Source organism: Lampetra fluviatilis, unplaced genomic scaffold (genome assembly GCF_964198595.1).
Source record: "Lampetra fluviatilis unplaced genomic scaffold, kcLamFluv1.1 SCAFFOLD_555, whole genome shotgun sequence".
Taxonomy (NCBI): Eukaryota; Metazoa; Chordata; class Hyperoartia; order Petromyzontiformes; family Petromyzontidae; genus Lampetra; species Lampetra fluviatilis.
The window spans coordinates 12,501-30,000 of NW_027621184.1; the positions used below are offsets into that span (position 1 = coordinate 12,501).

The 17,500-nt window shown below is 48.3% G+C and overlaps 1 protein-coding gene across 1 annotated transcript in view; it reads left to right on the forward strand.

Annotated features, from left to right (window-relative positions):
* Window positions 1–17,500, forward strand: part of LOC144954899 (calcium uptake protein 3, mitochondrial-like) — a 37,135-nt gene that overhangs the window by 10,634 nt on the left and 9,001 nt on the right. The window lies entirely within an intron of this gene.

Sequence of the window (17,500 nt, forward strand, 5' to 3'; positions counted from 1 at the left end):
ACACTCACTCACTGTCACTCACACACTCACTGTCACTCACACACACACTCACTGTCACTCACTCACTCACTCACTGTCACTCACACACTCACTCACTGTCACTCACTCACTCACTCACTGTCACTCACACACTCACTCACTGTCACTCACTCACTCACTCACTGTCACTCACACACTCACTCACTGTCACTCACACACTCACTCACTGTCACTCACACACTCACTCACACACACACTCACTCACACACACACTCACTCACACACACACTCACTGTCACTCACACACTCACTCACTGTCACTCACACACTCACTCACACTCACTCACTCACACTCACTCACTCACTGTCACTCACACACTCACTCACTGTCTCTCACACACTCACTCACACACTCACTCACTGTCTCTCACACACTCACTCACACACTCACTCACTGTCTCTCACACACTCACTCACTGTCTCTCACACACTCACTCACTGTCACTCACACACTCACTCACTGTCTCTCACACACTCACTCACTGTCACTCACACACTCACTCACTGTCACTCACACACTCACTCACTGTCACTCACACACTCACTCACTGTCACTCACACACTCACTCACTGTCTCTCACACACTCACTCACACTGTCTCTCACACACTCACTCACTGTCACTCACACACTCACTCACTGTCACTCACACACTCACTCACACTGTCTCTCACACACTCACTCACTGTCTCTCACACACTCACTCACTGTCTCTCACACACTCACTCACACTGTCTCTCACACACTCACTCACACACTCACTCACTGTCACTCACACACTCACTCACTGTCACTCACACACTCACTCACTGTCTCTCACACACTCACTCACACTGTCTCTCACACACTCACTCACACACTCACTCACACTGTCTCTCACACACTCACTCACTGTCACTCACACACTCACTCACTGTCACTCACACACTCACTCACACTGTCTCTCACACACTCACTCACTGTCTCTCACACACTCACTCACTGTCTCTCACACACTCACTCACACTGTCTCTCACACACTCACTCACACACTCACTCACTGTCACTCACACACTCACTCACTGTCACTCACACACTCACTCACTGTCTCTCACACACTCACTCACTGTATCATTCACACTCACACTCACTCACACACTCACTCACTGTCTCTCACACACTCACTCACTGTCTCTCACACACTCACTCACTGTCTCTCACACACTCACTCACTCACTCACACTCACTCACTCACTATCAAACACTCACTCACTGTCTCTCACACACTCACTCACTGTATCATTCACACTCACACTCACTCACACACTCACTCACTGTCTCTCACACACTCACTCACACACTCACTCACTGTCTCTCACACACTCACTCACTGTATCATTCACACTCACTCACTGTATCATTCACACTCACACTCACTCACACTCACTCACTGTCTCTCACACACTCACTCACTGTCACTCACACACTCACTCACTGTCTCTCACACACTCACTCACTGTATCATTCACACTCACACTCACTCACACACTCACTCAATGTCTCTCACACACTCACTCACTGACTCTCACTCACTGTCTCTCACACACTCACACTCACTGTATCATTCACACTCACACTCACTGTCTCTCACACACTCACTCACTGTCTCTCACACACTCACTCACTGTATCATTCACACTCACTCACTGTATCATTCACACTCACACTCACTCACACTCACTCACTGTCTCTCACACACTCACTCACTGTCTCTCACACACTCACTCACTGTCTCTCACACTGTCAAACACTCACTCACACTCACTCACACTCACTCACACACTCACTCACTGTCTCTCACACACTCACTCACACTCACTCACTCACTGTCACTCACACACTCACTCACTGTCTCTCACACTGTCAAACACTCACTCACACTCACTCACACTCACTCACACACTCACTCACTGTCTCTCACACACTCACTCACACTCACTCACACTGTCTCTCACACACTCACTCACTGTCTCTCACACTGTCAAACACTCACTCACACTCACTCACACTCACTCACACTCACTCACACTCACTCACTCACTATCAAACACTCACTCACACTCACTCACACTCACTCACTCACTATCAAACACTCACTCTCACTCACACTCACTCACTATCAAACACTCACTCACACTCACTCACACTCACTCACACTCACTCACTCACTATCAAACACTCACTCACACTCACTCACACTCACTCACTCACTATCAAACACTCACTCACACTCACACTCACTCACTATCAAACACTCACTCACACTCACTCACACTCACTCACTCACTCACTATCAAACACTCACACACTCACTCACTCACACACTCACTCACTCACTCACACACACTCACTCACACACTCACTCACACTCACTCACACTCACTCACTCACACACTCACTCACACTCACTCACACTCACTCACACTCACTATCAAACACTCACTCACACTGTCTCTCACACACTCACTCACTGTCTCTCACACTCACTCACACACTCTCTCACACTCACTCACACTCACTCACACTCACTCACTGTCTCTCACACTCACTCACACACTCACACACTCACTCACACTCACTCACTGTCTCTCACACTCACTCACACACTCACTCACACTCACTCACACTCACTCACTCACTCACTCACTCACTCACACTCACTCACTCACTCACACTCACTCACACTCACTCACTCACTCACTCACACTCACTCACACTCACTCACTGTCTCTCACACACTCACTCACTCACACTCACTCACACTCACTCACTGTCTCTCACACACTCACTCACTCACTCACTCACTCACTCACTCACACTCACTCACACTCACTCACTGTCTCTCACACTGTCACTCACACACTCACTCACTCACTCACTCACACTCACTCACACTCACTCACTGTCTCTCACACTGTCACTCACACACTCACTCACTGTCTCTCACACACTCACTCACTCACTCACACACTCACTCACTGTCTCTCACTCACTCACTCACACTCACTCACACTCACTCACTGTCTCTCACACACTCACTCACTCACTCACACTCACTCACACTCACTCACTGTCTCTCACACACTCACTCACTCACTCACACTCACTCACACTCACTCACTGTCTCTCACTCACTCACTCACTCACACTCACTCACACTCACTCACTGTCTCTCACACACTCACTCACTCACACTCACTCACTGTCTCTCACACACTCACTCACTCACTCACACTCACTCACACTCACTCACTGTCTCTCACTCACTCACTCACTCACACTCACTCACACTCACTCACTGTCTCTCACACTGTCACTCACACACTCACTCACTGTCTCTCACTCACTCACTCACACTCACTCACACTCACTCACTGTCTCTCACACACTCACTCACTCACTCACACTCACTCACACTCACTCACTGTCTCTCACACACTCACTCACTCACTCACACTCACTCACACTCACTCACTGTCTCTCACACACTCACTCACTCACACTCATTCACACTCACTCACTGTCTCTCACACACTCACTCACTCACACTCACTCACACTCACTCACTGTCTCTCACACACTCACTCACTCACTCACACTCACTCACACTCACTCACTGTCACTCACACACTCACTCACTGTCACTCACACACTCACTGTCACTCACACACACACTCACTGTCACTCACTCACTCACTCACTGTCACTCACACACTCACTCACTGTCACTCACTCACTCACTCACTGTCACTCACACACTCACTCACTGTCACTCACTCACTCACTCACTGTCACTCACACACTCACTCACTGTCACTCACACACTCACTCACTGTCACTCACACACTCACTCACACACACACTCACTCACACACACACTCACTCACACACACACTCACTGTCACTCACACACTCACTCACTGTCACTCACACACTCACTCACACTCACTCACTCACACTCACTCACTCACTGTCACTCACACACTCACTCACTGTCTCTCACACACTCACTCACACACTCACTCACTGTCTCTCACACACTCACTCACACACTCACTCACTGTCTCTCACACACTCACTCACTGTCTCTCACACACTCACTCACTGTCACTCACACACTCACTCACTGTCTCTCACACACTCACTCACTGTCACTCACACACTCACTCACTGTCACTCACACACTCACTCACTGTCACTCACACACTCACTCACTGTCACTCACACACTCACTCACTGTCTCTCACACACTCACTCACACTGTCTCTCACACACTCACTCACTGTCACTCACACACTCACTCACTGTCACTCACACACTCACTCACACTGTCTCTCACACACTCACTCACTGTCTCTCACACACTCACTCACTGTCTCTCACACACTCACTCACACTGTCTCTCACACACTCACTCACACACTCACTCACTGTCACTCACACACTCACTCACTGTCACTCACACACTCACTCACTGTCTCTCACACACTCACTCACACTGTCTCTCACACACTCACTCACACACTCACTCACACTGTCTCTCACACACTCACTCACTGTCACTCACACACTCACTCACTGTCACTCACACACTCACTCACACTGTCTCTCACACACTCACTCACTGTCTCTCACACACTCACTCACTGTCTCTCACACACTCACTCACACTGTCTCTCACACACTCACTCACACACTCACTCACTGTCACTCACACACTCACTCACTGTCACTCACACACTCACTCACTGTCTCTCACACACTCACTCACTGTATCATTCACACTCACACTCACTCACACACTCACTCACTGTCTCTCACACACTCACTCACTGTCTCTCACACACTCACTCACTGTCTCTCACACACTCACTCACTCACTCACACTCACTCACTCACTATCAAACACTCACTCACTGTCTCTCACACACTCACTCACTGTATCATTCACACTCACACTCACTCACACACTCACTCACTGTCTCTCACACACTCACTCACACACTCACTCACTGTCTCTCACACACTCACTCACTGTATCATTCACACTCACTCACTGTATCATTCACACTCACACTCACTCACACTCACTCACTGTCTCTCACACACTCACTCACTGTCACTCACACACTCACTCACTGTCTCTCACACACTCACTCACTGTATCATTCACACTCACACTCACTCACACACTCACTCAATGTCTCTCACACACTCACTCACTGACTCTCACTCACTGTCTCTCACACACTCACACTCACTGTATCATTCACACTCACACTCACTGTCTCTCACACACTCACTCACTGTCTCTCACACACTCACTCACTGTATCATTCACACTCACTCACTGTATCATTCACACTCACACTCACTCACACTCACTCACTGTCTCTCACACACTCACTCACTGTCTCTCACACACTCACTCACTGTCTCTCACACTGTCAAACACTCACTCACACTCACTCACACTCACTCACACACTCACTCACTGTCTCTCACACACTCACTCACACTCACTCACTCACTGTCACTCACACACTCACTCACTGTCTCTCACACTGTCAAACACTCACTCACACTCACTCACACTCACTCACACACTCACTCACTGTCTCTCACACACTCACTCACACTCACTCACACTGTCTCTCACACACTCACTCACTGTCTCTCACACTGTCAAACACTCACTCACACTCACTCACACTCACTCACACTCACTCACACTCACTCACTCACTATCAAACACTCACTCACACTCACTCACACTCACTCACTCACTATCAAACACTCACTCTCACTCACACTCACTCACTATCAAACACTCACTCACACTCACTCACACTCACTCACACTCACTCACTCACTATCAAACACTCACTCACACTCACTCACACTCACTCACTCACTATCAAACACTCACTCACACTCACACTCACTCACTATCAAACACTCACTCACACTCACTCACACTCACTCACTCACTCACTATCAAACACTCACTCACACTCACTCACACTCACTCACTCACTATCAAACACTCACTCACACTCACTCACACTCACTCACACTCACTCACTATCAAACACTCACTCACACTCACTCACACTCACTCACACTCACTCACTGTCACTCACACACTCACTCACTGTCACTCACACACTCACTGTCACTCACACACACACTCACTGTCACTCACTCACTCACTCACTGTCACTCACACACTCACTCACTGTCACTCACTCACTCACTCACTGTCACTCACACACTCACTCACTGTCACTCACTCACTCACTCACTGTCACTCACACACTCACTCACTGTCACTCACACACTCACTCACTGTCACTCACACACTCACTCACACACACACTCACTCACACACACACTCACTCACACACACACTCACTGTCACTCACACACTCACTCACTGTCACTCACACACTCACTCACACTCACTCACTCACACTCACTCACTCACTGTCACTCACACACTCACTCACTGTCTCTCACACACTCACTCACACACTCACTCACTGTCTCTCACACACTCACTCACACACTCACTCACTGTCTCTCACACACTCACTCACTGTCTCTCACACACTCACTCACTGTCACTCACACACTCACTCACTGTCTCTCACACACTCACTCACTGTCACTCACACACTCACTCACTGTCACTCACACACTCACTCACTGTCACTCACACACTCACTCACTGTCACTCACACACTCACTCACTGTCTCTCACACACTCACTCACACTGTCTCTCACACACTCACTCACTGTCACTCACACACTCACTCACTGTCACTCACACACTCACTCACACTGTCTCTCACACACTCACTCACTGTCTCTCACACACTCACTCACTGTCTCTCACACACTCACTCACACTGTCTCTCACACACTCACTCACACACTCACTCACTGTCACTCACACACTCACTCACTGTCACTCACACACTCACTCACTGTCTCTCACACACTCACTCACACTGTCTCTCACACACTCACTCACACACTCACTCACTGTCTCTCACACACTCACTCACTGTCACTCACACACTCACTCACTGTCACTCACACACTCACTCACACTGTCTCTCACACACTCACTCACTGTCTCTCACACACTCACTCACACTGTCTCTCACACACTCACTCACACACTCACTCACTGTCACTCACACACTCACTCACTGTCACTCACACACTCACTCACTGTCTCTCACACACTCACTCACTGTATCATTCACACTCACACTCACTCACACACTCACTCACTGTCTCTCACACACTCACTCACTGTCTCTCACACACTCACTCACTGTCTCTCACACACTCACTCACTGTCACTCACACACTCACTCACTGTCACTCACACACTCACTCACTGTCACTCACACACACACTCACTCACTGTCTCTCACACACTCACTCACTGTCTCTCACACACTCACTCACTCACTCACACTCACTCACTCACTATCAAACACTCACTCACTGTCTCTCACACACTCACTCACTGTCTCTCACACACTCACTCACTGTATCATTCACACTCACACTCACTCACACACTCACTCACTGTCTCTCACACACTCACTCACTGACTCTCACTCACTGTCTCTCACACACTCACACTCACTGTATCATTCACACTCACACTCACTGTCTCTCACACACTCACTCACTGTCTCTCACACACTCACTCACTGTCTCTCACACACTCACTCACTGTATCATTCACACTCACTCACTGTATCATTCACACTCACACTCACTCACACTCACTCACTGTCTCTCACACACTCACTCACTGTCTCTCACACACTCACTCACTCACTCACACTCACTCACACACTCACTCACTGTCTCTCACACACTCACTCACTGTCTCTCACACACTCACTCACTGTATCATTCACACTCACACTCACTCACACACTCACTCACTGTCTCTCACACACTCACTCACTGACTCTCACTCAGTCTCTCACACACTCACACTCACTGTATCATTCACACTCACACTCACTGTCTCTCACACACTCACTCACTGTCTCTCACACACTCACTCACTGTATCATTCACACTCACTCACTGTATCATTCACACTCACTCACTGTATCATTCACACTCACACTCACTCACACTCACTCACTGTCTCTCACACACTCACTCACTGTCTCTCACACACTCACTCACTGTCTCTCACACACTCACTCACTGTATCATTCACACTCACACTCACTCACACACTCACTCACTGTCTCTCACACACTCACTCACTGTCTCTCACACACTCACTCACTGTCTCTCACACACTCACTCACTGTCTCTCACACTGTCAAACACTCACTCACACTCACTCACACTCACTCACACACTCACTCACTGTCTCTCACACACTCACTCACACTCACTCACACTGTCTCTCACACACTCACTCACTGTCTCTCACACTGTCAAACACTCACTCACACTCACTCACACTCACTCACACTCACTCACACTCACTCACTCACTATCAAACACTCACTCACACTCACTCACACTCACTCACTCACTATCAAACACTCACTCTCACTCACACTCACTCACTATCAAACACTCACTCACACTCACTCACACTCACTCACACTCACTCACTCACTATCAAACACTCACTCACACTCACTCACACTCACTCACTCACTCACTATCAAACACTCACTCACACTCACTCACACTCACTCACTCACTCACTATCAAACACTCACTCACACTCACTCACACTCACTCACTCACTATCAAACACTCACTCACACTCACTCACACTCACTCACACTCACTCACTATCAAACACTCACTCACACTCACTCACACTCACTCACACTCACTCACTGTCACTCACACACTCACTCACTGTCACTCACACACTCACTGTCACTCACACACACACTCACTGTCACTCACTCACTCACTCACTGTCACTCACACACTCACTCACTGTCACTCACTCACTCACTCACTGTCACTCACACACTCACTCACTGTCACTCACTCACTCACTCACTGTCACTCACACACTCACTCACTGTCACTCACACACTCACTCACTGTCACTCACACACTCACTCACACACACACTCACTCACACACACACTCACTGTCACTCACACACTCACTCACTGTCACTCACACACTCACTCACACTCACTCACTCACACTCACTCACTCACTGTCACTCACACACTCACTCACTGTCTCTCACACACTCACTCACACACTCACTCACTGTCTCTCACACACTCACTCACTGTCTCTCACACACTCACTCACTGTCACTCACACACTCACTCACTGTCTCTCACACACTCACTCACTGTCACTCACACACTCACTCACTGTCTCTCACACACTCACTCACACTGTCTCTCACACACTCACTCACTGTCACTCACACACTCACTCACTGTCACTCACACACTCACTCACTGTCTCTCACACACTCACTCACACTGTCTCTCACACACTCACTCACTGTCACTCACACACTCACTCACTGTCACTCACACACTCACTCACACTGTCTCTCACACACTCACTCACTGTCTCTCACACACTCACTCACACTGTCTCTCACACACTCACTCACACACTCACTCACTGTCACTCACACACTCACTCACTGTCACTCACACACTCACTCACTGTCTCTCACACACTCACTCACACTGTCTCTCACACACTCACTCACACACTCACTCACACTGTCTCTCACACACTCACTCACTGTCACTCACACACTCACTCACTGTCACTCACACACTCACTCACACTGTCTCTCACACACTCACTCACTGTCTCTCACACACTCACTCACTGTCTCTCACACACTCACTCACACTGTCTCTCACACACTCACTCACACACTCACTCACTGTCACTCACACACTCACTCACTGTCACTCACACACTCACTCACTGTCTCTCACACACTCACTCACTGTATCATTCACACTCACACTCACTCACACACTCACTCACTGTCTCTCACACACTCACTCACTGTCTCTCACACACTCACTCACTGTCACTCACACACTCACTCACTGTCACTCACACACTCACTCACTGTCACTCACACACACACTCACTCACTGTCTCTCACACACTCACTCACTGTCTCTCACACACTCACTCACTGTCTCTCACACACTCACTCACTCACTCACACTCACTCACTCACTATCAAACACTCACTCACTGTCTCTCACACACTCACTCACTGTCTCTCACACACTCACTCACTGTATCATTCACACTCACACTCACTCACACACTCACTCACTGTCTCTCACACACTCACTCACACACTCACTCACTGTCTCTCACACACTCACACTCACTGTATCATTCACACTCACACTCACTGTCTCTCACACACTCACTCACTGTCTCTCACACACTCACTCACTGTCTCTCACACACTCACTCACTGTATCATTCACACTCACTCACTGTATCATTCACACTCACACTCACTCACACTCACTCACTGTCTCTCACACACTCACTCACTGTCTCTCACACACTCACTCACTCACTCACACTCACTCACACACTCACTCACTGTCTCTCACACACTCACTCACTCACTCACACTCACTCACACACTCACTCACTGTCTCTCACACACTCACTCACTGTCTCTCACACACTCACTCACTGTCTCTCACACACTCACTCACTGTATCATTCACACTCACACTCACTCACACACTCACTCACTGTCTCTCACACACTCACTCACTGACTCTCACTCAGTCTCTCACACACTCACACTCACTGTATCATTCACACTCACACTCACTGTCTCTCACACACTCACTCACTGTCTCTCACACACTCACTCACTGTATCATTCACACTCACACTCACTCACACACTCACTCACTGTCTCTCACACACTCACTCACTGTATCATTCACACTCACACTCACTCACTGTCTCTCACACACTCACTCACTGTCTCTCACACACTCACTCACTGTATCATTCACACTCACACTCGCTCACACACTCACTCACTGTCTCTCACACACTCACTCACACACTCACTCACTGTCTCTCACACACTCACACTCACTGTATCATTCACACTCACACTCACTGTCTCTCACACACTCACTCACTGTCTCTCACACACTCACTCACTGTATCATTCACACTCACTCACTGTATCATTCACACTCACACTCACTCACACTCACTCACTGTCTCTCACACACTCACTCACTGTCTCTCACACACTCACTCACTGTCTCTCACACACTCACTCACTGTATCATTCACACTCACACTCACTCACTGTCTCTCACACACTCACTCACACTCACTCACTGTCTCTCACACACTCACTCACTGTCTCTCACACACTCACTCACACTGTCTCTCACACACTCACTCACTGTCACTCACACACTCACTCACTGTATCATTCACACTCACACTCACTGTCTCTCACACACTCACTCACTGTATCATTCACACTCACACTCACTCACTGTCTCTCACACACTCACTCACACACTCACTCACTGTCTCTCACACACTCACACTCACTGTATCATTCACACTCACACTCACTGTCTCTCACACACTCACTCACTGTCTCTCACACACTCACTCACTCACTCACACTCACTCACACTCACTCACTGTCTCTCACACACTCACTCACACTGTCTCTCACACACTCACTCACTGTCACTCACACACTCACTCACACACTCACTCACTGTCTCTCACACACTCACACTCACTGTATCATTCACACTCACACTCACTGTCTCTCACACACTCACTCACTGTATCATTCACACTCACACTCACTCACTGTCTCTCACACACTCACTCACACACTCACTCACTGTCTCTCACACACTCACACTCACTGTATCATTCACACTCACACTCACTGTCTCTCACACACTCACTCACTGTCTCTCACACACTCACTCACTGTCTCTCACACACTCACTCACTGTCTCTCACACACTCACTCACTGTATCATTCACACTCACTCACTGTCTCTCACACACTCACTCACTGTCACTCACACACTCACTCACTGTCTCTCACACACTCACTCACTGTCTCTCACACACTCACTCACTCACACTCACTCACACACTCACTCACTGTCTCTCACACACTCACTCACTCACTCACACTCACTCACACTCACTCACTGTCTCTCACACACTCACTCACTGTCTCTCACACACTCACTCACTCACACTCACTCACACACTCACTCACTGTCTCTCACACACTCACTCACTGTCTCTCACACACTCACTCACTGTCTCTCACACACTCACTCACTCACACTCACTCACACACTCACTCACTGTCTCTCACACACTCACTCACTGTCTCTCACACACTCACTCACTGTATCATTCACACTCACACTCACTCACACTCACTCACTGTCTCTCACACACTCACTCACTGTCTCTCACACACTCACTCACTCACTCACACTCACTCACACACTCACTCACTGTCTCTCACACACTCACTCACTGTATCATTCACACTCACACTCACTCACACACTCACTCACTGTCTCTCACACACTCACTCACTGTCTCTCACACACTCACTCACTCACTCACACTCACTCACACACTCACTCACTGTCTCTCACACACTCACTCACTGTCTCTCACACACTCACTCACTGTCTCTCACACACTCACTCACTGTATCATTCACACTCACACTCACTCACACACTCACTCACTGTCTCTCACACACTCACTCACTGTCTCTCACTCACTCACTGTCTCTCACACACTCACTCACTGTCTCTCACACACTCACTCACTGTCTCTCACACACTCACTCACACTCACTCACACTCACTCACACTCACTCACTATCAAACACTCACTCACACTGTCTCTCACACACTCACTAACACACTCACTCACTGTATCATTCACACTGTCACTCACTCACACTCACTCACTGTCTCTCACACACTCATTCACTGTCTCTCACACTGTCACTCACTCACACTCACTCACACTCACTCACACTCACTCACACTCACTCACACTCACTCACACTCACTCACACTCACTCACTCTCACTCACACTCACTCACACTCACTCACACTCACACTCACTCACACTCACTCACTCACACTCACTCACACTCACTCACACTCACTCACACTCACTCACTCTCACTCACACTCACTCACACTCACTCACACTCACTCACTCTCACTCACACTCACTCACACTCACTCACACTCACTCACACTCACTCACTCTCACTCACTCTCACTCACACTCACTCTCACTCACACTCACTCACACTCACTCACACTCACTCACACTCACTCTCTCTCTCACACTGTCACTCACTCACTATCAAACACTCACTCACACTGTCTCTCACACACTCACTCACTGTCTCTCACACTGTCAAACACTCACTCACACTCACTCACACTCACTCACACTCACTCACTCTCACTCACACTCACTCACACTCACACTCACTCACACTCACTCACTCTCTCTCTCACACTGTCACTCACTCACTATCAAACACTCACTCACTGTCTCTCACACACTCACTCACACTGTCTCTCACACACTCACTCACTGTCTCTCACACTGTCTCTCACACACTCACTCACACTCACTCACACTCACTCACACTCACTCACACTCACTCACACTCACTCACTATCAAACACTCACTCACACTGTCTCTCACACACTCACTAACACACTCACTCACTGTATCATTCACACTGTCACTCACTCACACTCATTCACTGTCTCTCACACTGTCACTCACTCACTCACACTCACTCACTCTCACTCACACTCACTCACACTCACTCACACTCACTCTCACTCACACTCACTCACACTCACTCACTCTCACTCACACTCACTCACACTCACTCACACTCACTCACTCTCACTCACACTCACTCTCTCTCTCACACTGTCACTCACTCACTATCAAACACTCACTCACACTGTCTCTCACACACTCACTCACTCACTCTCACTCACACTCACACTCACACTCACTCACTCACTCACTCTCACTCACTCACTCTCACTCACACTCACACTCACTCACACTCACTCACACTCACTCACACTCACTCACTCTCACTCACACTCACTCACACTCACTCACTCTCACTCACACTCACACTCACTCACACTCACTCACACTCACTCTCACTCACACTCACTCACACTCACTCACACTCACTCACTCTCACTCACACTCACTCTCACTCACACTCACACTCACTCACACTCACTCACACTCACTCACACTCACTCACTCTCACTCACACTCACTCTCACTCACACTCACTCACACTCACTCACTCTCACTCACACTCACTCACACTCACTCACACTCACTCACTCTCACTCACACTCACTCACACTCACTCACACTCACACTCACTCACACTCACTCACTCTCACTCACACTCACACTCACTCACACTCACTCACACTCACTCACACTCACTCACACTCACTCACTCTCACTCACACTCACTCACACTCACTCACTCTCACTCACACTCACTCTCACTCACACTCACTCACACTCACTCACACTCACTCACACTCACTCACACTCACTCTCTCTCTCACACTGTCACTCACTCACTATCAAACACTCACTCACACTGTCTCTCACACACTCACTCACTGTCTCTCACACTGTCAAACACTCACTCACACTCACTCACACTCACTCACACTCACTCACTATCAAACACTCACTCACACACTCACTCACTGTCTCTCACACACTCACTCACTGTCTCTCACACACTCACTCACACTGTCTCTCACACACTCACTCACTGTCACTCACACTATCAAACACTCACTCACACTCACTCACACTCACTCACACTCACTCACTCACACACTCACACTCACTCACACTCACTCACACTCACTCACACTCACTCACTATCAAACACTCACTCACTGTCTCTCACACACTCACACACTCACTCACTGTCTCTCACACACTCACTCACTGTCTCTCACACACTCACTCACTCACACTCACTCACACACACTCACTCACTGTCTCTCACACACTCACTCACTGTCTCTCACACACTCATTCACTGTCTCTCACACTGTCACTCACTCACACTCACTCACACTCACTCACACTCACTCTCACTCACACTCACACTCACTCACACTCACTCACACTCACTCACTATCAAACACTCACTCACTGTCTCTCACACACTCACTCACACTGTCTCTCACACACTCACTCACTGTCACTCACACTATCAAACACTCACTCACACTCACTCACACTCACTCACACTCACTCACTCACACACTCACACTCACTCACACTCACTCACACTCACTCACACTCACTCACTATCAAACACTCACTCACTCTCTCTCTCACACTGTCACTCACTATCACTCACACTGTGTGATTGTGTGTGTGATTGTGTGTGTGTGATTGTGTGTGTGTGTGATTGTGTGTGTGTGTGATTGTGTGCGTGTGTCTGTGTGTGTGTGATTGTGTGTGTGTGATTGTGTGTGTGTGTGTCTGTGTGTGTGTGTCTGTGTGTGTGTGATTGTGTGTGTGATTGTGTGTGTGTGATTGTGTGTGTGTGTGATTGTGTGTGTGTGATTGTGTGTGTGTGTGATTGTGTGTGTGTGTGTGATTGTGTGTGTATGCGTGTGTGTAATTGTGTGTGTGTGTGTGATTGTGTGTGTGTGTGATTGTGTGTGTGTGTGTGTGATTGTGTGTGTGTGTGTGGCTGTGTGTGTGTAATTGTGTGTGTGTGTGTGTGATTGTGTGTGTGTGTGTGGCTGTGTGTGTGTGATTGTGTGTGTGTGTGTGATTGTGTGTGTGTGTGTGGCTGTGTGTGTGTAATTGTGTGTGTGTGTGTGATTGTGTGTGTGTGTGATTGTGTGTGTGTGTGTGATTGTGTGTGTGTGTGATTGTGTGTGTATGCGTGTGTGTAATTGTGTGTGTGTGTGTGATTGTGTGTGTGTGTGTGGCTGTGTGTGTGTGATTGTGTGTGTGTGTGGCTGTGTGTGTGTGTGATTGTGTGTGATTGTGTGTGTGATTGTGTGTGTGTGTGTGGCTGTGTGTGTGTGATTGTGTGTGTGTGTGATTGTGTGTGTGATTGTGTGTGTGTGATTGTGTGTGTGTGTGATTGTGTGTGTGTGATTGTGTGTGTGTGTGATTGTGTGTGTGTGTGTGATTGTGTGTGTATGCGTGTGTGTAATTGTGTGTGTGTGTGTGATTGTGTGTGTGTGTGATTGTGTGTGTGTGTGTGTGATTGTGTGTGTGTGTGTGATTGTGTGTGTGTGTGTGTGATTGTGTGTGTGTGATTGTGTGTGTGTGTGTGTGATTGTGTGTGTGTGTGATTGTGTGTGTGTGTGTGTGATTGTGTGTGTGTGTGTGTGATTGTGTGTGTGTGTGATTGTGTGTGTGTGATTGTGTGTGTGTGTGTGATTGTGTGTGTGTGTGATTGTGTGTGTATGCGTGTGTGTAATTGTGTGTGTGTGTGTGATTGTGTGTGTGTGTGTGGCTGTGTGTGTGTGATTGTGTGTGTGTGTGTGATTGTGTGTGTGTGTGTGGCTGTGTGTGTGTAATTGTGTGTGTGTGTGTGATTGTGTGTGTGTGTGTGGCTGTGTGTGTGTAATTGTGTGTGTGTGTGTGATTGTGTGTGTGTGTGATTGTGTGTGTATGCGTGTGTGTAATTGTGTGTGTGTGTGTGATTGTGTGTGTGTGTGTGGCTGTGTGTGTGTAATTGTGTGTGTGTGTGTGTGATTGTGTGTGTGTGTGTGGCTGTGTGTGTGTGATTGTGTGTGTGTGTGTGATTGTGTGTGTGTGTGTGGCTGTGTGTGTGTAATTGTGTGTGTGTGTGTGATTGTGTGTGTGTGTGATTGTGTGTGTGTGTGTGATTGTGTGTGTGTGTGATTGTGTGTGTATGCGTGTGTGTAATTGTGTGTGTGTGTGTGATTGTGTGTGTGTGTGTGGCTGTGTGTGTGTGATTGTGTGTGTGTGTGGCTGTGTGTGTGTGTGATTGTGTGTGATTGTGTGTGTGATTGTGTGTGTGTGTGTGGCTGTGTGTGTGTGATTGTGTGTGTGTGTGATTGTGTGTGTGTGTGATTGTGTGTGATTGTGTGTGTGATTGTGTGTGTGTGTGTGGCTGTGTGTGTGTGTGATTGTGTGTGTGTGTGATTGTGTGCGTGTGTCTGTGTGTGTGTGATTGTGTGTGTGTGATTGTGTGTGTGTGTGTGGCTGTGTGTGTGTGTGATTGTGTGTGTGTGTGATTGTGTGCGTGTGTC